Below are 27289 nucleotides of genomic sequence, written 5' to 3' on the forward strand. Positions count from 1 at the left end.
TAATTGGGACTTTAAAATTTCATTGTGGCTGTAAGAACAAAGGGAATGCACTTTTCAGCAGCTCCTTACTGACCAGTCATGTGGAGTCCCTGCAGTGTACTCAGGGAGAGCAGCTGCCTCTCTGATTCTCTGCATAAAACCAAAGTATTTTGTTTATAGCTTTGAAATGGGAGAGAGAAACTTCTGAAGAAAAAAAGAGTTGTTTGGGGTAATAAGATTTTGAGGAGGCAGACCCTTCCTGCATTATCCCCTGGGGAAAGAATCTAGCTAGGATTGAAGGGCATTGCCTCATCTAATTTAGTTAAGTGGCCCCATCCTGGATTAATAACTTGGGCAGACTTCCCAATGGATTTGGCAGGGTATTGGGTTTCTTCCTCCCCAAACCTTCCCTTCTCTCTGCCCTGCACATGTGTGCTAACATAATTACAGAGAGTTACAAGGGGATGGGGCTCCTCTTAAAGGAGGTGGCTCAGAGGAGAGAATGTGATTGTGTAGTCCTGTCATGTTTCCGAAATGGCAGAGTTCGAGTAAAATGGTAGGGTGGAAGCAGGCAGGCTGGTTTCTCTCTGTAATGGCAAAGGGGGAGGAGGGTTGGTGGCAGTGTCGATTTCAAGCACCTAGAGCACACGAGCATTGGGTACTAATTTTGTGCTAGAGAAATATTAAACTGTCCTTTTGCATTTGTTTGTCCAGATTGCATTACTAAGGATCTGGTCCTTACAGAACAACCTTTTTGATTAAGGTCAGAAGTTAACAGTTTTTCAAGTTTGGTGGTCAAGTGTTCAGAAATATTTCACAGATTTAGTTGAAAACCTGAGCAGATGTTTTTGCTGTTGTTTACCCCTGGGGATCGGGTGACATTCTTCTCCCTTTTCCTCTTCCCCACCCCTTTGGGAACCAACCAATCACATAGAAGAATGGATTTCAGTGCCTAAGGAGTCAGCCAACTCCGGAGCCGTAGCTGAGGCTGAACGTTTAACTCTTAGGTATCTGAATCACAGGGAATGGCGGACATTGCGGTTAGCTTGTTTTCTTGTTTGCATCTACTCTCAGAGCCCATCCCTAAGGGCTTGTTCCTAATGAGGCAAGGTACATTGCACTGAACTTGAAGGAACTGGCTTTTAGCCCCAGTTCTGCCAGTAACTAGTATTGCAACCCCGGAAAAGTTGTTTTCTCTTTTTGGACTTGCTTCTCTATGCAAGTGGAGGAAAAGGAGAAAATGAGCATGTATGGTATATCACTATATATTCCAGGGGCGTTTTATCGCTAGCCTGAGGTTTAGGGGAAAAGCATTTAACCTGTATTGAGTGCCTATTCTGAAGCAGTTTGTTTATTTGTTACCTTATTAAATTCTTATGACTCTGCAGGGCAAATGCTGTTAACCCAATTGTATAGATGAGAAAAGTGTAGGCTAGAGAGGCTATCCAACTTGCCCAAGGTCACTTAGCTAGGAAGGCCCATCTGGCTGTAATGCCCAGACTCTTCCTTTCCACTAGGCTGGCTAAAAAAGCCCTAGAAGTCCTGCCAGCATTTTCACTCTAATATTCTGAAAGCTTTAACTCCTTCACAGCTTTTAGTCCTGCCCTGTAGGAGGACCAAACATTACTCTCTTCTTTTTCACAGCCCTGCTACTAGAGCAAGTAAATGACTTAGGGATTCCTCCATTAGCTGAAAGCAGCAAAAGAAGGTGGTGCCGCAGTCAGTTGTCTCCTTCCTCCATAAAGAAATTCCCATCGTTTATAGCCGGCTCTGCCCACCCCTTCCTCATGCCCATTTTCTCAGACAGACAGATACTGTCTTTTCTCTTTCCCTTAGGCTTGTGATTGTCAGGTAAATATCCCTGGTTTGAGGGAGGAGCAGAATTTTGATTAGGTTAAAAAATTATCTTTACCCATAGCCTTTCTATGACATAGATACTACAATATTGGGTTTATCCCTATGTGGAATTTCTATGATATCTATAGATATAGATATCATATATCATAGATTAGAATCTGTATCTATAAATCTACATGGATTTATAGATATATAAACTCTAGGTAGGAGTAAACCATATATATATGTATATCTCTCTATATATACACACATATAGTGATATAATTTTATATATATATATAAAAGAAATAACAGGATATATATATCCTGTTAGGTGCTCCCTTAAAGAGCTTTATTTTTTTGCTTGTAAATTATCCTAGCCATCTGATTTAATAGATACACCTTACCCAAGAGAATACTTTGTGTTTCTCTTCCTGCAGATCTTACTTTTTTTACTTTTTAAAAATAGAGACAGAGTCTCACTATGTTGCTCAGGCTGATCTTGAACTTGTGGGCTTGAGCAATCTTCCTTTCCGCATCCGCCTGCCAAAGTGCTGGGATTATAGGCGTTAGCCACTGCAACTGACCAGGGTTTACTTTTAAATTCACAGACAAAATAGCTTTTTAAAGGTGAGTTCTTATTGATATTTTGTTGCTTCCAATTTAAAAAAAATTACAGTAGAAACCCTAAAATGTCAGATTTGCCAATAAATCATTTTCTGTCATTTGTTGTGGGCTAAGAAAAATGACAATAGACAAAACCATTAACAATTCAAATTTATTAAGAGAGGCACTGGCCTAGGTGTTTTATGTACATTATTTCTAATTTTCATCTTAATTCTGCATTTGTTGATTACACAACAGGTTAAGAGGGGTTAAAGTACTTGCTCAAGGTCACTGCTAATGAATGGTGATTTGGCAATTTTGATTGTAGGTCTGTTTCACTTTCAAACCTCACTTCTTTCTTCAGTGCCATGCTGCCTCTGGGATATGATCTTGAGAGTTTTATTTGATCATCCATGATCATGCCTCAGCTCAGATTACCCCAGAAAACCCATATGTCTTCTTTTAAAAAGGGAAATACATCTTATGTGATAAATTTAACAACTGAGAAAAAATTAAGAGAAGTATTTCCTGGTGTTTGCCAACTTTTACAATCAGTAACTTTTACTGGTGTTTATTTTGAATTATTTTGTTAAAGTTTAGATCCATCCCTTGTTTTAAGTGAAAATGCTAAATAGCTACTCATCCTCAGGTACTGGAGAGCTTAGGGGATTTCACTGTGAATTGGGGTGGACAGGAAGAGGTAGGCCTTAAAGGTTAAGTAAGATATAGGTAGATGGAAAAAGTGGAAGAATTTTCTTGGGGTGAGGAAATGTATTGCTTGCTCTTATCACTTGGTACATCCTGTGAGTTCACACCATGTCTTTTAGCTCCTGAGAATGTTGATGGGAATCTAATGAAAGATGGGTTGGTATTAATTAATGCTCATGTTCTTCTCCCTTCCTCTCTTCAGGAGTTGCTTGTGATTTAGCTCTGCTGCACGTTGTGTTGGGCTTTCCCAGTGGTGTGCTCTGAGAGATTCATATAAGAGAAGTATACATAGTACACTGTTTCTGCCATCCAGATCACCTCAACAAATATTTCCATAATGTTTATTATGTGCCTGTTATATGCTAGTCAGTTGGCATGACCAACTGGTGATGCTGAGATGAGTAAGATGTGTCATTGCCCACTAGGCCTTTACAGTTGAATAGAATTTGCAGTCTCATTCAGGATACAAGACCTACAAACATGGAATTAGCAAAAAATAAGTATATATTTAAGATTTAAACAAAAAAATGAGTGAACCAAGACCAGCAAATGCTATTGGGGTTCAGAGATGAAAGGGGTTAGGATTTGCCGGAGCAGTAAAAACAGGGTTCATTAACAGTTTTATCCAGAGTATGGAGTGGGGCAGGGCTGGGGTGAGATGAGATATGGGTCTTGCCACTGCTAATGAAAGGAAATTGAAAATGGCTCATTGGATTAGAATAAGATACTTATACCTTCTAAAATTCTTGATGGAGTCATAGGCAGAGATTGGGAAGGGGAGATTCCACCAATTAGCATTTTAAGTGAGGAGTGTAAAGATACCAGTAGCTAATGTAAACAACACCAATAATAACAACTTAATCCCTGAGATCACAATTTTTAGGAAAAATTTCTTATATTTATTTATAGTTTGGCTCCCTTGATTAGCTTTCCTTTGATTAGAGAATGTAGTATCCTCTGTATTAAAATAACTTTACTCTTGTTGGATTTTTAAAGGATGCAAAATCAGATGCCGATTAAGACACCAGTAGGCCTTATTGCCATTTCCATTTCCCATATGCATTGATTACTGTGTAGCGGTATTTCTGATGATTGTTGAATATTTATGAGGTTCTCTCCCAAAAAAGCCCACCAAGTGAAGAACTCGTATCTTTCATTTTTTAAGTTCCTGAAAATTACCTAAAACTCTTCTGTAGAAGATGGCTTTTACAAAGGAGATTCTTTCCTTCTCCCTTCCCCCAACCCATAGTAGCTTAACTTAAGTACCGGGTGGAGATAAAGATAAATGTGGGAAACTTCAGGATGAAAGGAACATTATTAGAGACCAGAGAAGTCCAGGGAGGTCATATCAGGCTTAAAGTGGAAACTATGTTACAACCTAAGCAAGGAGCAACTGATAGGTCTATAAATAGGGTTTTATCTCCTCCTAGAAAATTTTTGGCATGGTTGTAGCTTTCCATGTGGGGGACTATTATATTTACTAAAAATAAACCGTTTCAAAAATAATTAAAATAAGTCCTACTGAACTCATTTATGTTATTAAAAGTAAAGTCATAGCCTGAAAATAAGTTTATAGAGTTTGGCATGTACTAATTTTTAGGAACATTTTGATATTGCAGCCATTGCTTAGATGTGGGATAGAATGGTGCAGCCCAGTGGATTTGTTTGGATTAAAATAGATTACCTTCTCAGAAAATAATGTTATTTCAACTTTTTTCCTGCTAGTTCAGAAGACCCTCAACCTCCTTTGCGTGCATTCAGACTCATAAGTTGGCATTACAAGTGAATCATCGAGGGAAGTGGCAGTAGTTCTAATTCTCCAGGAATCTCACACAGTAAAGCTGCTTGGATATGGCTATTCAGAACAGAAAGATACAGAAATGGGCAGTGGTATCCCTTCCATTGGTATTCCTTCTGGGAAACAAAAACCCTTAAGCTGTCTGAGTCTGTTTCTCACACTTCTGTTATCCTGATTGTAGCCCTTTAAATTGTGGAGCAAATTCTTGGCATCTGTCTGCCTGTCAGCTAGCTAATCTCTGACACTCCTGGATAGCTTGTTTTCTTCCTATGAGTATATGTGAAATTTTTAAAAAAGCATCTATTAATTTACGTATCCTGTTTGCAGTTTGTGAAAATTCAAATTGGGCAAACAGTAAAATTGCTTGAAGCGTGTTTCTCAAAGTTAATTTGACCATAGAGTACTTTTCAAAATATAATGAATTGAACCACACGGCACCAGTATGACTCATGTACAATGTGTGTGTGGATTAAAGTCACCAGAAGTAGTGTAAAAAGATAAATTAATGGCTTCAAGAAGTGACTTCATTGGCTTTTTTTCAAACTTTAAGCACATTTGGAGAAGTTAAATCACTTTAAGTACAAAAGTTAAAGAGATTCAGTTATAGTTTGTTTAACGAGCAAAAAATCATGACTTTGTTGAAATTATGATTATCAATCATCAAAATAGATTACATTTGTATTGTCTATGCCTTTGGCTACAGGTTAAAAATCATCTTCTTTTTCTGCTTACAAAGAAAGTAAGGCCTGGCACAGTGGCTAACGCCTATAATCCCAGCACTTTGGGAGGCCGAGGTGGGTGTCAGGAGTTCGAGACTAGCCTGGCCAACATGGCAAAACCCGTCTCTATTAAAAATACAAAAAAATTAGCCAGGTATGTTGGCTTGTGCCTGTAATCCCAGCTACCCAGGAGGCTGAAGCAGGAGAATTGCTTGAATCTGGGAGGCAGAGGTTGCGGTGAGCCGAGATTGTGCCACTGCACTCCAACAGGGGAACTCCCATGTTATCCTTATTTCTAGAAGACATTGCTCAGAGACATTGCACTTTTCATGATAGATTGTTGCATACTAAGTAGAAACTATATTTGTATTTAGTATTTTTCTTTTGAATGAAGAAAAATATTGCCAGCATTACTTTTAAAATTGTTGTACTACCTTTTGAAACCTTGTAAAATGCCAAAACAGGGTTATATATTTCAAGTGTATCTGACTTCCTAATTACTTTAAACCTTTTACTGCTGTTTTTCTTTTTCTCCCCTTACAACCTCTCAATTCCCTTCTTTCCCCCCATACTTTAAAGAAGGAAACTGAAATTCCTGATGTAATGTATATTTTTTCATATATATGTTTAAGAGACTGGGTTTTGCTATGTGGCTTAGCCTGATCTCAGATTCTTGGCCCCAAGCGATCCTCTCACCTTGGCCTCTTGAGCAGCTTCAACTAGAAGCATGAGCCACCATTGCACCAAACCTGATGCAATGATTTTCTGAAAGATAGTGAGATGAGAAATTGGGTGAAAGAGACTTGGCAAGTTCACTGAATTCCTTGAGCCCCAAACCCAAGTTTCTGCCTGTTTAATAGCTTTCATCTTAGTATTTTTTGTTTTGTGATTCATATTTACCAGTTGGCTACTGTGGTGGTAATTGTAATGGTAACGATGGTATATAATGCTCTGTTTACATCATAGTTTAACATACAGATGTTGAACTATCCACAACTTAGAATGGTTTGACTTAACAGTTTTCTGACTTTACAATGGCACAAAAGCAATACACATTCAATAGAAACCAATGTTCATTCAGTAGAAACCGTCCGAGTACCCATTTTTTCACTTTTATTACAATATTCAGTAAATTACATGAGATATTCAACACTTTATTATAAAATAGGCATTGTGTTAAATGATTTTACCCAACTGTAACCTAATGTAAGTGTTCTGAACATGTTTAAGGTAGGCTAGGCTAAGCTATGATGTTTGGTAGGTTAGGTGTGTTATTGCATTTTTGACTTACTGTATTTTCAACTTACGATGAGTTTATAGGGACAAACTCCCATTGTAAGTTGAAGAACATTTGTTCTCTATTTGGGTTTGACAGTGTCCCTGTAATGTAGGCATTATTAACTCCATTTTGCAGATAAAGAAACTGAGAGTGTCCGTATTTGACTTTTTCTCATTATACAAATTCAAGAATGGTTAAGTTAAAATTTTCTTTCTATCATTTTGGTGTGGAATAGTTATGGATAGTAGATCAGAGTGGATCAGAGTGATTCACCAGTTGACTTTTTGGCCTAAACTTCCTGCCTAGACATTTCAAGATTCTTTGACAGTCTCTGTCGTGGTCATCAAATTTGCACACTGTTGATGTGCATAAAGCTTTCTGTTTCAAGTGAAATTTAATTTTGGGCAGGGCATGGTGGCTCACACCTGTAATTCCAGCACTTTGGGAGGTCAAGGCAGACAGATCCCTTAAGGTCAGAAGTTCAAGATCAGTCTGGCCAACGTGACAAAAACCCGTCTCCACTAAAAATACAAAAATTAGGCCAGGTGAGGTGGCTCAAGCCTGTAATCCCAGCAGTTTGGGAGGTCGAGACGGGCGGATCACGAGGTCAGGAGATCGAGACCATCCTGGCTAACACGGTGAAACCCTGTCTCTACTAAAAAAAATACAAAAAACTGGCTGGGCGAGGTGGCGGGTGCCTGTAGTCCCAGCTACTTGGGAGGCTGAGGCACGAGAATGGCGTGAACCCGGGAGGCGGAGTTTGCAGTGAGCTGAGATCCGGCCATTGCACTCCAGCCTGGGCGACAGAGCGAGACTCCGTCTCAAAAAACCAAACCAAACCAAAACAAAACAAAATTAGCTGGGTATGGTGGTGGGCGCCTGTAATCCCAGCTACTTGGGAGACTGAGCACAAGAGTCACTTGAATCCGGGAGGTGAAGCTTGCAGTGAGCCAGAATCATGCCACTGCATTCCAGCCTGGGTAACAGAGCGAGAGACTCTGTCTCAAAAAAAAAAAAAAAAATTGTAAGTTAAAGTAAAATAATTTATTGTTGAAAACATTTAGGATTAAGTTCATCTGCATATAACAGTCTCCTCTTCCCCATACAGAGTCTTAAACAAGAGAGAGATTCATTTGTCTTTCATGAAAAAGAAGTCTGGAATTAGGCAGTCCAGGATGATAATGGTGCTCTCTGGTTACCAAGGATCTAAGATCCTTACTGCTGTTTGCTTCTCTGACTGTAGGATGGGCCTAGATGATTGTTAACCTTCAGCCATCATTTCCCCCTTTCCACAAAGCAGTTTGAGAGGAAGAAAAGAGGGATGTCCCTTCCCCTACCTAAGAAAACTTACAGGAAGTTCCACATGACATTTCTGCTTATATCTCATTGGTCGGAATTAGTCTTAGGGCCATACGTAGCTGTAGTAGAGGATGGAAGATGTAGTCCTTTTCTGGTGGAGCGTGTATAGTAATATGCTAAAATGAAAACTGGGGTTTTGTTACTAAGGAAGAAGGGAAGAGAGGATATTGGGAAACCACTAGCATTCTCACCTCCAGGGCCTATCAGAGTGACCCAACCTTATCTCCCACATGATGTAGAAGACTATTCTGTGGCTTCCCTGGGAGATTTTCAATGAGTCTTTGCCATGTTTTCCAACAAGATGATTTTTTTCTTGAAATGTATATACCTTTATACCTTTATGCAAAGTTTTTAAAAATTATTATTATTTTTTTGTTTTTATTTTTTATTTTTGAGATGGAGTCTCACCCTGTCGCCCAGGCTGGAGTGCAGTGGCGCCATCTCGGCTCACCGCAAGCTCCACCTCCCGGGTTCTTGCCATTCTCCTGCCTCAGACTCCTGAGTAGCTGGGACTACAGGCGCCCGCCACCTTGCCTGGCTAGTTTTTTGTATTTTTTTTTAGTAGAGACGGGGTTTCACCGTGTTAGGCAGGATGGTCTCGATCTCCTGACCTCGTGATCCGCCTGCCTTGGCCTCCCAAACTGCTGGAATTACAGGCATGAGCCACTGCGCCCGGCCTGTGCAAATATTTTTTAAAAACAATAATACAAGATTATGATAAGGATCACTACAGTTCCCATTTTAAGATAAACTTTGAGTTTTTTTCCAAAATTGATTAGTTTGTTGGAAATGGAGATTCAAATGGTATAGAATGAGTTTTTTGTTTTTGTTTGTTTTTTTGATGGGGGGGACAGAGTCTTGCTCTGTCGGCCAGGCTGGGATGCAGTGGCGTGGTCTTGGCTCACTGCAGCCTCCATCTCCTGGGTTCAAGCAATTCTTGTGACTCAACCACCCGAGTAGCTGGGCTAACAGGTGTGCACCACCATGCCTGGCTAATTTTTGTATTTTTGGTAGAGATGGGGTTTCACTCTGTTGGCCAGGCTGACCTCCTGACCTGAAGAGATCTGCCCGCCTCGGCCCCACAAAGCGCTGGGATTACAGACATGAGCCACTATGCCAGGCCATAGAATGAGGTTTTAAGTAAGAATAAAGTCTGTGTGAAATATTTAAATATCTGACCATTGGTAAAGGAAAAAGTGTGATTTTTTTTTTCTTTAGTTTTTTGAAGCCTGGGTAAGTCATTAGATTATACATTTTTTGGGGATAGAGAACTAGCTTTTCTAAAATGTATGATTATTGTTTTTTGAATAAATAACATTTACATAAGTTAATATTTTAAAAGTACAAAATGGTCATGTTGTGAAAAGTTGCTCTCCCATTCCTGTCTTGAGTCCCCAGTGTCTTTCCCCTACAGGCACTGGGTGTTTTTTCTTCTTGTGTATAATTCCTCCCTTTCTCTTTTCCTCCCATTTAAAAAACCACTGGTTTTAAAACCATTGCTAAACCTTTCTTTTTTCACTTAATGACATATGCAGTATGCATGGCTTAATAAGGATACATTTTGAGAAATGTGTCGTTAAGTGACTTCATTGTGAAAACATAATAGAATGTGAAAACTTACACAAACCTAGATGTATACCTGACTATGTATCATATATGGTACAGCCTAATGCCTTTAGGCTGCAAACCAGTACAGCATGTTACTCTACTGAATACTAGGCAATTGTAACACAATGGCAAATATTTGTATATTTAAACATATCTAAGCATGGAAAAGGCACAGTAAAAATATGATATAATCTTATGGGACCACCATGGCGTATGTGTTCCAACATTGACTGAAACATTGTTAGGCAGTGCATGACTCTATTAGAGTATTTCATAATGGTATTTTAACAACTTCCTCATCCCCCTCCCCCAAGGCTATACTGTTCAGTGTTTCACTGTATGGGTAAGCCATAATTCATTAAACAAAAGAGTCTTGTCTTACTTCCATATCTGTACCTGCTCTGTAAACAGCATTCATGCATATTCAAGGAACTGAACTTTTGAATCTGTACAGAATATTTCTCTTCTTGATGACTGAGTATCCTGACTAACTGAGAGGATTTTCCCTTCTTTGAGGACCAAGATATTTAAGATTCAGTCATTTCAGAAATAAATGATTCAGTCATTTCAGAAATAAATGCTTGTGTTGTATAAATATAAAATTTATTTCTTCTTAACAGTAACACAGTGGGCATTTTTAAATGGTTTTAGCACAGTTATCAGCATCAGTATTGTTTAGGAATATAAAAGAGTAATATTTCAGGAGGTTTTGCTGGTTTTGCCTTACTAAGTGAGACCATTTTGACATATATCATCTATCTATTTTACCTGCTTTTTAGATTTTTTTTCTCTTCATCTTTCTTGTTTCCTATGTTGGCTGCCTCTAACGTAGTATTCCTTTATCCTCTGCTATTTATTCCCCACTGCTTCCCAGTCCCCTTTCTTAATTTGCTTTGTAAATTTTTGGTGGAAAATTAGCCAGATAAGCAGGACAGAAATATTTCTAAAATAAAAATAAATAGATTCAGAGAGAAGGTCTGATGGAGTTTCCTGCTGATGAAAACTTTAGAATGAATGTTTTGGAATTCTGGATACTTAAAGGGCCTTTTTGCTTCCTGGTTATTATGGTGTTCTAGGACAGCTCTGTCTAATGGAACTTTCTGTGATGATAGAAATGTTTTATGTCTGCCCTATCCATTATGATAGCCACTGTCCTCACGTGACTCTTGAGCACTTGACATGTGGCTAGTATTAACTAACTGAAATTTTAATTTTAATTAAGTTAAATTCACATAACCACATATGACAACTGGCTGCGTGTTAGACGACATAGTTTTAGACTGTAGTTAACTAACTTACATACAGCAAGTTTGATTAGAGGAGAGCTTGAACTGGGATACTATTATTTTGTTGTGCTGAGAAGAATAAATTTATAGTTTTGGAAGGGAGACAGTTTGGAATGTAGATTATCAGATTAGCTTAAAGTAAATGATTAAATTGGAACTCCTTTTTCATATTGATGTTATGATTGTTTCAAAGTGTAGCATTCTAAAGCCATTGATACCAGCATTTATTTGTGGTTTGTATCTGTGGCAAAGCTGTGAGTCCTTTTGGTAACTAGGGTGAAATTAGTAGCACTCTAACTTTATTTATAGGACTTGGTTAGACAGTTGCCTGAGTGCCAGAAACTCCTACAAATAACTTTGACCTTCCCTAACAAAAAGTCAAAGGATAAAACGTTTCATAGTAGAAGATCTCAGTTGTATCTGTCATACACAAAACATTACTTTCTAATGAAGAAAGCTGTAACAAAAAAATGCATAAATAATTAAAGATTTGGTAACTGCTAGGAAGAAAATAAACAGGGCACAGTGGAAGAGAGTGTAGGCTTGTGGGGAAAGACCTCCAACTAGACAGAGTAGTCTAGAGAGTTTTATTTGAGGAAGTGATATTTAAGCTGAGATCTAAGAGATAAGAAGGATCCTGTCTTGCAAATAATGAAGCTGGAATGAGGAGGGATTTCAGAAAGAGGGAATGAAGGGGTGTGGGGGAGAGGAATTGACACAAGATCAGTGTCTTTAAAACAGTGATTGAGAGGAGATACGGTATGAAGTGAGATTGGAGAAGTGGGCACCTAGCAGGTCGTGTAGGACCTTAAAGACCATCATAAGGAGTTTGGAAAGAAAAAAAATGTAATGTGATGCCTGCCGGAGAAGCAGGAGAGTGATATGATCTGGTGTTTGTTTTACAAAGTTTCTCTGGCTGCTGTGTGATGAGTGTTTTGGAAGGGAGCAACAATGGAAATGGGGGAACTAGTGTCATATTCAGGAAAGAGATGATCTTGGCTTGGGTTAAGGTGGTGGCAGTGGAGATCAAGTGAAGTCACGCACACACAGAACTTGCTATATAGGTTGGATGTGAAGGATGAGGGTAAGGGAAGGGTTTCTGGCTTTTGTAATTGTCAGGTAGTACCAGGGGACTTCAAGGGTGGTGATGGTGGAGAATTAAGGACCAGTTTTGGGCATGTAGAGTTTGACATGCTTGTGTGACAGCTAAGTAGTCATATTGGAGCGTGGGAAGAGGTCTCTGCTGGGGGTGTAACTTGGTAGTTACTGACAAGTTGATGGTATTTGAAGTAATGGGAATGGATGAGACAACTTCTAGAGAGAAGATGACTCAGGATTGAACCCCTAGGAACACTTCCCTTTTAGAGGTCTGTCGAGGGAGAAGCCATAAAAAGATACTGAAACAGTAGCCAGTGATGCATGAAAGAAAACAAAAAGATGACATTGTAGTATCTCAGAAGCTAGAAGAAGAGAATGTTTTAAGAAGGTAGTCAGCTTTGTTGAATCCTGCTAGGAGGTCAGATAAATGGGGAAGTAGTAGACCTTGATAAATCGATTTAATGGAGTGGAGGGCTTGGAAACTTTGTTTTGAGTAGACTGAAGAATATGAGAGGTGAAAAAATTGAGACAGGTACAGCCAACTACTTTTTCAAGACAATTTACCCTGAAGTGGTGAGCAGGGAAATAGCAGGTAGCTGGAGGGAGATGAGGGGTCAAAGGAGAACTTTAAAAAGTTAGGGTTCATTTAATCATTTACTTATTATAGGACATTAGATTTAGTGGTAAGAAGATACTGTCCGAATGCTTCTCATTTAAAATTACATACTTAGATAGAAAATTAGCTAAGAGGTTGTGTGTAGTGGCAGAAAATTAGCTAAGAGGTTGTGTATAGTGGCTCACGGCTGTAATCCCAGCATTTTGGGAGGCTGGGGCAGGAGGATTGCTTGAACCCAGGAGTTCAAGACTAGTCTGGGCAACATAGTGAGACCCGCCCCTTCTCTAATTTTTTTTTTTTTTTTTTTAACTGGCGTAGTGGCATGTGCTTGTATCCCAGCCACTTGGGAGGCTGACGTGGGAGAATAGTTTGAAATAGTTTGAGCCCAGGAGGTCAAGGCTGCAGTGAGCCACGATGCCGCCACTGCACTCCAGCCTGGGCAACAGAGTGAGATCCTGTCTCAAAACAAACAGACAAAAAATACAATAAGAAAATTAGCTGAGAGTAGGTGGTGAAGAGCGAATGAGGGAGGTTTGAGGAGAAGCAAGAAATAGTCATTTTGGGGAGTAGGAAAGCTTTCAAGGGTAGCTTTGGTGGATTGCTTGGCATCGTTGAGTGTCCATTTGAGGTTTGTGATCATGAATATATAGTGAAGTCAGTCAGCTTGGTTATGTGATTTTTCTTCAGCAACATTCAGCCGATTGGGCACAGGCACTAGAAAAGGCAGACAATTGGATTTAACCGGGATTGGAGTTTTGTCAGATGGCAGTGATGGAGAGGACAAATGATTGAGGGTATTTGCAAGGGAGAGATTGTAATTATGGAACACAGCATCAAAATTGGACAAAGTGGGTGCAGAACCGGAGTGGGTAGGTAATGAAAAAGTGGTTGGGATGGGAGGACTTCATGAGGTCAAAAATTGTAGGGAGGGGATACCAGAGAAAGTTAGTTAGAAGTAAGGGAAGTTCTTTGAGAGTATAATTGAAACATAATAAAGAAAGATGAGTCTTTTAAGATAATGCAGCTTTCTTTTCTTTTCTTTTCTTTTCTTTTCTTTTTTTTTTGGTGAGACAGAGTCTCACTCTATGGCCCAGGCTGGAGTGCAGTGGTGCAATCTCAGCTGACTGCAACCTCTGCCTCTAGGGTTCAAGCGATTCTCCTGCCTCAGCCTCCTGAGTAGCTGAGACTACAGATGCACCACCACACCTGGCTAATGTTTGTATTTTCAGCAGAGACAGGGTTTCACCATGTTGGTCAAGCTGGTCTTGAACTCCAGACTTCAAGTGATCCACCTGCCTCAGCCTCCCAAATTGCTGGGATTATGGGTGTGAGCCACCGCGCCCAGTCAAGATAATGCAGTTTTCTGTTTTAGGGATAGTAGCTCTGGGTTTCCTAATAACTGGGAGTAAGAGCTCTAACAAATCACTTATTTGCCTTTCCCAAGAGGCTAATTTTGAGATGGACCCCTTTCTCCATGTATACATCTAGAGCTTAGTTTAGACATTATAGAAGGTAACCACTATTCACAGAAGTTTCTGGGTCTATTCTCTTAATGACGTCAGTAGTAGCAGTGTTTTGGCCAGTGCACATGTACAGTATGTGTACACCAACTCCCAAACCCTATCTCTGTCATTTGTTGTTGTTTTTTACTTTTTTCTTGAGATGAGAGTTTTACTGTGTTGCCCAGGCTGGTCTCAAACTCCTGGGCTCAATCAAACCTCCCACCTCAGCCTCCTGAGAAGCTAGGATTACAGGCTCACACCACCACACCTGGCTTCATTTGTTATTTAAAGTCTTGGTAATGGGCAGAGGTAGAGTGCAGGGTTATATCCAAGGTAAGTTTTTCAGTGATTTCTTCCAGTCTTGATTCAGTTTTGTCAGTGAATAGGTATGGTTTAGTGGAAACGACCTTGGAGTCTTAAAAACCAACGTTGAACTTTTGGCTCTTTATTCACTAGCTGTGAGACCATGAGTGTATTATGTTACCACTTTGAGCCTCAATTTCCTTTGATCTGTGAAAAAGATAATAGGGCCTATCTTACAGAGATATTGTGAAGATGCAATGAGATAATGCATGCAAAGTTGTGGCACATAATATGCTCTGAGTGAATAGTAGCTGCTGGTGGTGTTATATTGAAATCAGCAAGTAGGAATGTTCACTGTTTTGTCTTCCACGGTGGTTTACATCCTCTAACTGGAAAGTGGCAGCCGTATCTACACCTTCTTCCATGAGTCTCTACTGCTGCATGTGGCCAGTGCCTCTGTCTAGACCAGCTTCTCAGATTTCAGTGTGCCTGAGAATTACCTGGGGCTTTTGTTATCATTTGATTGTGATTTTGTAAGTCTAGGGTGGGGCCTGAGATTCTTCAAATCTAAGGAGTTTCCAGTTGATGCTCATTCTGCTGATGCTGGTCCATGTGTCACATTTGAGTAGCAGAATTCTATTAGAGATTGCCCTGTGGGAATCCCTGCTATTTTAAGCTGAGAGGAAGTGAGGGAAAAAGAGCCTCATTCTTTCAACTTTTTTTTTTTTTTTTTTTTTTTAGTCAGATTCATAGACAATACTCATATATCTCATTTCTCTAGCTCGGTGTTGTTTTGGTGAGTCTGTATTGTCTCTACCAGTCCAGGAAGTGATAGGAATATAAACTGTATATAGAGAGTTGCCTCAGATTTCTTATGAAAAATTTTTAGTGCCTGATTTCTCAGGTACATTTTTGAGAAATTGTGCTAGCTCCGCCAGTATACCTGCTTCCCCCCACTATCCTCTTATAACGAGAAACTCGTGTAAAACAAGTAGCCTCCCAGCCTGGCCAACATGGTGAAACCCCATCTCTACTAAAAATACAAAAATAGCTGGGTGTGGTGGCGGGCGCCTGTAATCCCAGCTACTTGGGAGACTGAGACAGGAGAATCACTTGAACCCGGGAGGCAGAGGTTGCAGTGAGCTGAGATCATGCCACTGCACTCCAACCTGGGTCACAGAGTGAGACTCCATCTCAAAAACAAACAAAACAAGTAGCCTCTTGAATTGTTGGAGTCAGAGGCAGAGAATCTAAAATGTGGCTCCAAACCCTTTCTGCCCACAAGACTCACATTACAAAATCCAGCATTTTTGAGATGTAGGAATTCAGGGTGCAAGGTTGGAATTATTGGCAATACCCATATTGCTGTCCCAGATTATCTGATTTTTCTTTCTCAGAAGCAAGCATGCCAGAAACTTCCTCTGTGGGCCCTCCTCAGAAGACTTTCTTCAGTGCTCAAATGGACACATTCTCTCCTCTGAACTCACAGACAGGGTAATAAGCTATCAGTCACAAAGTCTGATAACATGCTCTCCTGATAGAGTGAAGTGTGTATGCATCTTAATCTCTGGATGATTCTTTTTAGAGTCTCTTTATAGTGTGGAGTTTTTACACCTTTTTGTCTCTTAATGTGAATTGTACATAGTTACAAAGCATAGCTTTCCTTATTTGACTTTGATAATTGGAAAGAAATTTTTTTCTTCTCCTGCCACTTTGTTCACCTTTTTTTCTTTCTTGGGTTTTTTTTTTTTTCCTTTTTTTTAAAGGTAGAAAAATGTGAACATGCAGGAGCATGAATAAAAAAGATAGCTTCCCTGTGGGTTTTTGGTTTTTGTATGTATTCATAAAGGAAACGTACAGAAGAGTTTTATTTCTAACCAGACTGACCACCTAATTTTAAAGATTATAATCAGAAAAGGAATGGATGCATTTACAATAGAAATTTACAAGCCCTTCCTGTGGTTCCAAAAAAGTTTATGATGGTTCCACCCATGGGAGTTTTAGAGGTAGTTTTCAGAGTTTTTGTGACATATTTAAACTTTTCTTTATTTTGAGGGTTTCTTTTCTTGGTATTTTTTTCCTGCTTTGCTGCAGGGTATGTGTTTTATCTTTATTTTATTTTAGAGACAGAGTTTTGCTCTCATTGCTCAGGCTGGAGTGCGATGGCTGGATCTCGGCTCACCGCAACCTCTGCTTCCCGGGTTCAAGCAATTCTCCTGCCTCAGGCTTCTGAGTAGCTGGGATTACAGGCATGCACCACCATGCCCAGCTAATTTTTGTATTTTTAGTAGAGACAGGGTTTCTCATGTTGGTTAGGCTGGTCTCGACCTCAGGTGATCCACCCGCCTCTACCTCCCAAAGTGTTGGGATTACAGACGTGAGCCACCGCACCCAACCTTTTATCTTTATCCTATCCCAAACTTGATTAAAAGATAACACTATAAAGTTACAATATGAAGATCCAGAATTTCATTATATTTATTTTATTGATACTTGGTTGAGAATGAATGACTGCCAGTGGTCATGGTGGCTCATGACTGTAATCCCACACTTTGGGAGGCCCAGGCAGGTGGATCATTTGAGGTCAGGAGTTTGAGACCAACCTGGGCAACATAGTGAAACCCCGTCTCTACCAAAAATACAACAAAATTAGCCAGGCATGGTGGCGTGCGCCTGTGGTCCCAGCTACTCTGGAGTCTGAGGTGGGAGGATCACTTGAGCCTGGGAGGCAGAGGTTGCGATGAGCCACGATCACGCCACTGCACTGCAGCCTCTGGGCTACAGAGTGAGACCTGTCTCAAAAAACAAAAAAAAACCAAAAAAGAAAACAAAATAAGGATTGTGGGAGAAGATGGTGGCTGCTGCACAATCCTGGGTTCCCGGGCCCTGCCAATGTCATGTTCTGCCATTACTGCAATAGCCACATCTGTGTGTCACGGCCCACTCCATTGCCAGCTTCATCATGCCCTCATACCTCATGAGGTGGACGTTCCTCAGTCAGTGGGATCGTGGCCACTGTGTTTGGAGCAACAAGATTCCTGGGCCAATGTGTTGTCAACCACCTTGGACGCATGGGGTCACAGGTGATCATTCCCTATTGGTGTGATACATATGACATCATACACCTTCGTCCCATGGGTGACCTGGGCTAGCTTTTGTTTCTGGAATGGGACGCGAGAGATAAAGATTCTATCCGACGAGTAGTTGAACACAGCAATGTGGTCATCAATCTTGTTGGATGAGACTGGGAAATCAAAAACTTTGATTTTGAGGATGTTTTTGTGAAGATCCCCCAAGCAATTGCTCAGGTGTCCAAGGAAGTCGAAGTTGGAAAATTCATTCATGTTTCGCATCTGAATGCGAATATTAAAAGCTCTTCTAGGTATTTGAGAAATAAGGCTGTTGGAGAGAAAGCAGTGAGAGATGCATTTCCAAAAGCCATTATCATAAAGCTGTTGGACATCTTTGGAAGAGAGGATAGATTTCTTAATTATTTTGCAAATATGTGTTGGTTTGGTGCTATACCCCTTGTTTCCTCGGGCTGGAAGGCAGTTAAACAACCACTATGTCGTAGATGTATCCAAAGGAATTGTTAATGCAGTTTAGGATCCTGATGCCCGTGGGAAAACCTTTGCTTTCATTGGGCCAAATGGGTACCTCCTCTTTGACCTGGTGAAGTACATCTTTGCTGTGGCTCACAGACTCTTCCTCCCGTACCCCTTGCCACGTTTTGCCTATCAGTGGGTAGCAAGAGACTTTGAAATAAGCCCATTTGAGCCCTGGACAACAAGGGATAAAGTGGAGCGGATTCACATCACAGACGTGACATTGTCTCACCTGCCCAGCTTAGAAGACCTTGGTATTCAGGCACCACCACTGGAACTCAAGGCCATCGAGGTGCTGCGGCGTCAGCGCACTTACTGTTGGCTGGCTGCTGAAATTGAGGATGTGAAACCGGCCAAGACCGTCACCATTTAGTGCCTCCTGAGTAACCCTTGGTTTTGGCGTCTTTTGGGTCAGCCCATGTGGTTTGAGCACCTAGCCAGGTGGTCTCTTTAGAGAATCCTGTACACAGTGAATAAGATTCCACCATTAAAACATTTGAGGTTTAAAAAAAAAAAGAATGAGTGTCGAGTAATAACAGACTCTTCAAAGAGTTCGAAAAAATGAATCTCTTGTCAGTGTAATTTTAATATAGTTATTTAGAGTATAGTATAGGGAGTGTTGACTTAAGATTTAGGGCATGAGCTGTGAAACTAGAGAGGGAAGTTGTGTTTAAAAACTGATTATGGACATGTAAAAGAGTCTAAGTAACATTTTATGGAAAGTCAAGATTTATTTTTCTTTTTTATTTAGAAAACAGGCTGTCTCAGTTTCAGTCTTGGAAGTTCTTTCTCCTCTTTTGTACTAGAAATGTGGTAATCTTGCCTTCAGAAGAAGCAGAGAGGTTCTCTGTAGAGAAAAAGGAAAGGTTTGGGTGGGGCCAAGAAGAATACCTGCCCCACCTCTCCAAGTTTAAGTGAGCTGGGAGTTTAAGGTGGGAGGAGAGAAAAGGTTCTTCTGCGGAAAGCATGCGTTCAGTGTGGAAGAAAAGGAAAAGTGATTCTATTTGTACCCTAAGAGGAAGAAACCCCACTACGGCAGGTAACTAAGCCCAGAGCACACACAGTGGGAATATTAGGTAGGGAGAGTGAAAGTACCTGCATGGGGCCTACCTTGAGTGTGAGACTTGTAGACCTTACTTGGAGATTTTGTAAGCAGGAAGGAGCTGTTTCAACATGTCTGAGGGGGAGCCAAAAACCTGAGGCAGCTGAAAGGTGGTTTTTATTTGCTTTTTATTTTTATTTTTTATTTTTTGTTTTTTCTTTAATAAGTGGGAAGGAGCGGATATTCCTCAAAACCTATTACCCTTTGAGAATGTTTTTTGCACCTACTATGTGCTAGGTACTACGCAAAAGGCTCCATGGCCAAAAATAGATGAGTCAAGACGAGATGTTAGGTCTCCACCCAGGAAGATGTGCAAAGGAGAAGTGGTTTGCTATAGGAATACTTGGAGAAGTAGCCCGCAGAGGTGATCAGTGCCATGTTACAAACCCCAGGCCCCACAGAGAAAGGAGAGCTCACTCACAGCTGGGGTGTGCTTTTGGATTGAACATGGAGAAATGGCTCAGGGAAGCAAGGAACATGTATGGGCCTTGACATTGGCATTAGAATATGGGGGATAATTATGTGATTTTCTGAATACAAACCATTAGGACAGGTGATTTGATAATACTTGTTCACCACTGGGCATAATGAATGAAAACTTTCCTGGCAATAGGAGGCACTTAATAAATGTTTGAACTGAACTGAAATTAGAAAACATGGTCACCAGGAACATGGCAGACCGTTTACGTAGTTATATCATTCCAACACCTCTGAAAGGAGTTTTATACCTATTTTTTGGTTGAGGAAACAGAAGCCTGGACAGGCTGGAAACTTTCCCCAGGCCATAACGATATTACTTGTAGATCTAGAATTGAAACCCAGGCCGTGTACTTTAGCCTGTCTATGTGGTGAGTAAAGTGTCTGTACCATGCTAGGAGCTCATGATCCACTTGACTCTTTCAGAAGCCAGGCTATGTTGATCTGAACTAGGGCAGTAGTAATAAAAAAGATGAAAAGCCTATTCAGTTTTATATCTTAAGTTTTCTTGGTGTTTTAAAATCTTGTAAGATTAAGAATTATTAGTGGTGAAATGACATAAAGAATAGTGGTGTCCAGCAGACATTGTGAGAAAGGAATGTGGTCTCTGAGCAGGTTCTGTGTGTGTGCTTGGCTTCTGCAAGGGGCTCCACAGTTGGGGCAGAGGGAAAGCTTGGCTCACTCACCTGGATCTTAGAGGGCAGAGATTTTTGATTGCTTCATTCATGTTTAAAGAACTCATCTTAAACTAATGTATATCTAGCACTAGAAACTGGTGCTGGTGGTTTATAACTGACCCCACCCATCCCTGTCTTTTGCAATAATCTTTGTGAGTGGTGATTGTGTTTCTAGAAGTAGAATTAGAGAGAGAGATTCCCTGAAGGCAAATACAGAGCGAGTGTGCTGTACACTCTAGTTCAGATACTCAGGGCTGGGAACTCCCAGAGAGAGAGAGAGAGAGAGAGAGAGAGAGGGAGAAACAGAGAGAGGGAGAGAGAGAGGGAGGGACGGAGGGACGGAGGGAGGGTGAGAGGGAGGAGAGAGAACAACAGAACAGTCAGCTGGAGAGGAGGGGGGAGGAGACCAGTCTTTTTTTTTTTTTTTAGGATTTTTTAACTCAAGTGATTTTGGGGGGTTTCTCCCCACCTCAAACCCTTGCCCCCCAGTTCTGGCATCTTCTTTCCTACGGTTCGCTGAAGTGCCTTTTTGCAGTCCGGGATCCACTGACCGCTGAGTTTGAGCAGCCCGATCTGACATGATGTACCTCTGGGTGAGTACAGAGTGCTGTGGGTGAGGGTTTGCACTTGCACATATAAGGAGTGGAAAGCTGCGAGGTTCTGCTGTTGCACAAATGGCCTCCCCATAGAGCACAGACTGCCACATCCCCTTCTGTTCCAAGGTGTTAGGTTTTTAAAACCTAGCAGTGATTGTGACATTGTTTATTTCCTCCCCCTATGTTATTTATCTTGTCAGACTTAGGTGCAAGGGCTAAACTCCCTGCGCAGTACCATCCCCTGGGCTTGGTAGGTTTGGAGAACGCAAGTGGGGCAGGTGAAGTGAGCTGGTTGCTTCAGGAACTGCAGTCTTCCTGGTGGCTCAGGATCGACTTGTGTTTTGTTTTGGGGGTACTGACCTTGATAAGCCATGTCTTTAGATATTGAGAGCCAATAGGCAGCATGATTATTAATTAGGAATAAGCTTTCATAAGCTTTTATCTATTAATTATTACTATCCTTCACAGTAGTCTTGTGAAGTAGGTCACTCACTACTGTTATTAAAATTGTATGAGGAAAGTAATTAAGTTACAAAGAGTGACTTGCCCATAGTTAGAAATCAAGTCTATAGCAGTTAGAATAGTAATTAATAATCAGACATTATAAAGCATTTTATGTTTGCCAGGAATGTAATACCTTCTATTATTGTACGTTACCATTAATTGTAGCATTGTAGTTTGGGATGGAGGAAAACTTTCTAGAACTGGAGAAGTTTGTAAATTATGGTATGTGATAACTTCTAGAGGAATGCCAGAGGAAATAATACAGAAACTGCTCCCCGCACCCGCCTGCAATTTTTAGTTGTTAAGACAAGAACATCTTATAGTCCATTGCAAAGATGGCAGTATGTCTCTCGAGCAAACAGCTGTTGTGTGTTGCTAAGGGAGCCTACTAGATGTGATGCCCTTGGCTACTAGCCAGCTTTTTGAAAGTTTCCCTTTGCCCTTTGCCCTTCAGCCCAGATGTCTGGAATTGCAGGAACCTACTTGGCTAACGCAGGCTAAATTTATAAATTATCAGAAAGCAAATTTTAACTGCGTTTGGAGAGATGGAGCTTGTTCACAGAAGACGTATATGTATATATGTGTGTGTTGGGAGGGGCTGCTTTTTGTGCTTCTCCCTTCATGTTTGAATATGACCTTGAAATATTATTTTCTCTCCTCTATTGATTTTTTGTGTAGTCTTTGTAAGAGCTCGGAACTTTTCTGACACACTAATGTGCATTGAGTAGTTTTTGCCTCCCTGTAAACTAGTCATCTGTGCAGGCTCTTTGCAGCCTTGTGGGTGGGATTGATCAGCCCTGTTGACCTGAAGGATGTGCTGTTCTGTCTTTTGATTTGTTTGGAAGAGGAGTTATGAAAGGAAGCAAGTTGAATTAATCTCATTTTCACTCACTTATGTTTGATGAAAGCAGACAGTGACAGTCTCCTTAGTTATTTCCTTTGTGTTTACATTACAGTTATTTGTATATTTATCTCAATTGATTTTTTACTTATTAACCCCGGAATAGAGCTTCCCTACCAATGCCTCATGCCAGATTGAGATAAAAATATGCCAAGATTACTATACCCCACAACCATTGGAGCAGCCAGCTGGGGCTTGGGAATCCCCTGGTCACTTTGATCATGTTCTCGCTAATTTGTTTACCACTATGTGCTATAAAAAATATTTCCTATGTGTGCCATGACACCTGAAGGCTTGGGTAGCACTGCCTAGAGGGCAAAAAGCAGGTCAGCTCTCTCTCTTTTATTATTTGTGTCATCTAGCCCAGTGCCTTTGTTTACTTCATTGAGGACGTGCAGAAGGAGCCATAGCGAATAATGCCCAGATACGTAGAAGGAAACCTGGCTGGTCACACATTCAGTGGGAGGCACAGAGGAGCTGCTGTGGACTAGGAATAGGAGATGAGCGTTTCAGTGGAGGTTTAGCCAGTACCAAGCCATGTGACCTTCGGCAGTCATTTGACTATTTTGAGACTCAGTTTCCACATCCATAAGATGATTGAACTGAACCTCTTCTTATTCTGAAATTCTGTGAAGTGAATTTTATGTAGCGGTAGATATGCCTGAAAAATGCCCAGTTCCACAAGGATGTTTAGGTCCAGGTGAACAGAGAAAACTGTCAAACATACATGTATCACCTCCATTGCTTGCTTGGTTTGGTATCAGTAATGGGTCAAAGGCACCCTTTCTGAGTATTCTAGAAAAATTACTGGACTGTGTTTAGTTGTCAGTACCTCTGAATTGGTGCAGATAGACATTTTTAGAACCTGTAGAATTGAAGAGTAAAAGTTATAGCTTATCCAGGCATTTTCATTTGTGTAGTTAGATGCAGCTCATTAATTTGCTCCCGTGTGTCTAGAACTCTGAGATAGAATGCTATCTTGTGCTCTCTCTATACTTCTTTGCCAGATTTTCTCCCCGCTTTCCTGTTGAGTCATCCTCTTTTTTAGTGAATTTGGTAGCGTCAGTTGGCAGCCTGAGGTGGTGAAAAGAATATGGGTTTCAGAAACTTCACTAGGTCTAAATCCCACCTCTGCCATTTCCAAGTGTTTGACTGTTAACAAGTTACTTAACCTCTCTGAGCCTCAGTTTCATTTGTCATATAGGGAAAATAGTAGCATTCAGGATTGTTGTGAAGATTTGAGATAATCTGTGAAACATACTTAACATGGTGAATGGCCCACAATAGATGCTCAGTAAATAACGAGTACAAGCCAACTTTTTGCTTTGAACATTTGCATAGACAGACTACTCAGACTACTCACCACCCCAAGTGTTTTCTCTGTCATGTTGAGGGTATCTTTGAATTTGTATAGGGAGAACTTTGATAAACACGAACTAGTTTTTTGTGAAATATTTTCCTGCTTAATTTGTATGTTAAGTACTCATGGCTTGGGAGCCCTTGTTAAGGTTGCCTCCTGATGGAGAAAATCCCCACTGTTTGTTGTAAACTTTTTTTTTTTGAGGTATACATTACTATTAAGCATTCATTGTGTCATTTATTCTCCTTCTGTCATCGCCATCATCAAAAACAGGGAGAGGAAGAGACAGACAGACAGATATGATTCCTGTACTGAGGGAACTTACTTGTTTGATGATTGTATAATTTATATCCAATAAACATAATTATAGACCACTTACTTAAATTACCAGAAAACAGGATATGTTCTCCCTGTCTGAGCAGTCTTAGCTGGACAGGCACCAGGCACTCTCTTATTCATGCTCTATGTGGATGAACTTCTGGATTTTATTTTGAACTGTTGTTTTATCATAGATCAATTCTGTCTTCTTAATAAATCAGTTCAGCCAACATTTAATGAATGCCCATAATGGGTAGAACCAGCTGTTGCAAATACAAAGATGATTAAAGACATAGTGCGCCCTGGCCGGCCTTAGTGGCTCACACCTGTCATCCCAGCACTTTGGAAGGCCAGGGTGGGCAGATCATGAGGTCAGGAGATCGAGACCATCCTGGCAAACATGGTGAAACCCCATCTCTACTAAAAATACAAAAAATTAGCTGGGCGTGGTGGCACACAACTGTAATCCCAGCTACTCAGGAGGCTGAGGCAAGAGAATCCCTTGAACCCAGGAGGCAGAGGTTGCAGTGAGCTGAGATTGTGCCTCTGCTTTCCAGCCTGGGCAGTAGAGCGAAGACATAGTGTGCCCTTAACAAATTTATAACACCATGGCAGAGAATCAGTGTACACAGATAATAATGATTTTTGTGTGCTATTCAAATCTGTGTACATAGATAATAATGATTTTTGTATGCTATTCAATTAACACATACAAGTGAAGTTCTTTTATGTGCTATTTCATCCTCACAACATTGCTAAGGACTAAGTATCCTTATCTCTATTGTACAGGTGAGGAAAGCAATTATGAGAGAGTATATGACAAGCAGTAAATGGCAGACCTGGAAACTGAATCTCATCTTTTAAAAACTATGGCTCTTATTTCATTTTACACTAGCTTCTTTTGGGAGAACCTGATTTTTTTTGTTTTATTTTATTTTATTTTAAACTGTCTATTGAATGATAACATTTAGTCCTCAGTGCACCTGGGTGTTAGCTATTATCTTCATTTTTCAGATGAGAAAGCAGATATTTCAGTTAACTTGCAAAGTTACACAGTTTGCAGTTGTCAGAGTTAGAATTTGAACTGTGGTTTGTCCATCCCTAAAACTTGCTATACCACTATTAACCTCGTTTTATATTTGTTCAGTGGTGTCCAGTTTATCAGTATAGTAGTCCCCATTATTCATGGCTTCACTTTCTGTAGCTCTAGTTACCCAAGGTCAATCACTTTCCAAAAGTATTGAGAGAGATAAAGAAACCACATTCATGTAACTTTTATTATAGTATAATTATTCAATTTTGTTATTAGTTATCATTAATCTCTTACTGTGCCTAATGTACAAATTAAACTTTATCATAGTATATATAGAATTCAGTACTACCCAAAGTTTCAGGCATCTACTTGGGGGTCTTGGAAGATATTTCCCACAGATGAGGGACACTACCTGTACTACCATTCAGCATGGCACAAAGCTAGAGTAGAGAAATGAAAATAAGGAAACCTGAATTCTGCTTTCTTCCCCCTTCGTTACTTGAGACAATTACTTAACTGCATATACCTTGATTTTTCAGGTTATGAAAAAGATGTATTCTTAGGAACATTCATGGAATAATCTTAGAAAAATGCGTATCAGCCATTTTAGAAATGAAGTAGCGAGTGACTGGTGGCTTTATCATAAAACTTGGAAATCACAGACTTTGAGTCAAAAGATACAGTTTTAGGTCTTAGTTGTGCCATTTGTCAGTGTATCATCTTTCTAGCATGTTTCCTAATCTTTAAAATGGGACCAAGAGATTATTGAGATAACTTGTGAAAGTTTCTGGAAGTTCTTTTGTGTGAAACAAAAATAAGGTAACAACAACACCTTATTGTTCAGGTTTCATGTTAGTCATTTAGTGCTTTTTATCACTACTTTGTCACTCTAGTTGCTCTATACAGTTAGAGAACTAGACTTAATAGTAAGTTGAATTATCACAAAATGTAGACAACGGCTCAGTTCAGATAACATTTAAGATCAGGCTCAGTTCAGATAACATTTAAGATCAGATACCATGATAGGTATGATACTTGACAGTGAAAAGCCATTAAAAGATTATAAGTAGGATTGGGAGTAGGGTGAAGTGAAGTTATAATTAGATTTGTTTTTTAAAAAGATACCTACACAGATTAGAGGAGAGTAAAAGTGCAGAGAGAAGTTAGGTGATTGTCATGTGAGTGACAGGGAAGGTCATGCTAGAATGGGCTAGAGGGAAGCGGAGCTGTATTGAGAGATTTCAGAAGTAAAATTGACAGGATGTTGTAATTTAGAAGAGGACCAGGTTTTTGTAGGAGAGAAGATGAAAGGGATCATGGGTTTGGTTTTGGATTTAGTACTTGGGTAACTTTGAGATGTTCAAGAGGAAATATTGCTTACATGGCCACGTAAGTCTGGAAACAGAAGGAAAGATAGAGGCTTTCCTTTATTGTGAGAAATCTGCATGCCCCAAGCGGGTCTCATAATGGCTTAAAATGATAATGGTCTAGGGAGGAACGTAGAGCAAGAAGAGAAGATAATGCCTGGAGAAGAATGAATTTTCTTTTCTTTTCCTTTTTGAGATGGAGTCTTGCTCTTTTACCCAACCTGGAGCACAGTGGCATGACCTTGGCTCACTGCACCCTTCGCCTCCTGGATTCAAGCGATTCTCCTGCCTCAGCCTTCAAACAGCTGGGATTATAGGCACCCTCACCATGCCTGGCTAATTTTTGTAGTTTTAATGGAGACGGGGTTTCACCATGTTGGCCAGGCTGGTCTTGAACTCCCGACTTGTAGAGATCTGCCCGCCTCGGCCTCCCGGAATGCTGGGATTACAGGCCTTAGTCAGTGTGCCTGGCCAAGATTTTCAAAGGAAGCAAGGAACTAGGTTTTGGAGACCTCATTCTTAAGGAGGAAAACCAGGACATTAGGAAATCAAGAGATTACGGCAAGACACTGAAAACCGTCCTTGGGTTTAGCAATGTGGAGGTCATTGGTGACTTTAGCAAAGGTTATTTTGGTGGAACGATGAGGGCAGA

General features: G+C 40.4%; 1 protein-coding gene and 1 pseudogene across 16 annotated transcripts in view; both read left to right on the forward strand.

Annotated features, from left to right (window-relative positions):
- Window positions 1-27289, forward strand: part of RBFOX2 (RNA binding fox-1 homolog 2) — a 295689-nt gene that overhangs the window by 116358 nt on the left and 152042 nt on the right. The window lies entirely within an intron of this gene.
- Window positions 16540-20840, forward strand: LOC103223240 (NADH dehydrogenase [ubiquinone] 1 alpha subcomplex subunit 9, mitochondrial pseudogene; annotated as a pseudogene).

The sequence above is a fragment of the Chlorocebus sabaeus genome, chromosome 19, assembly GCF_047675955.1.
Source record: "Chlorocebus sabaeus isolate Y175 chromosome 19, mChlSab1.0.hap1, whole genome shotgun sequence".
NCBI classification, from domain to species: domain Eukaryota; kingdom Metazoa; phylum Chordata; class Mammalia; order Primates; family Cercopithecidae; genus Chlorocebus; species Chlorocebus sabaeus.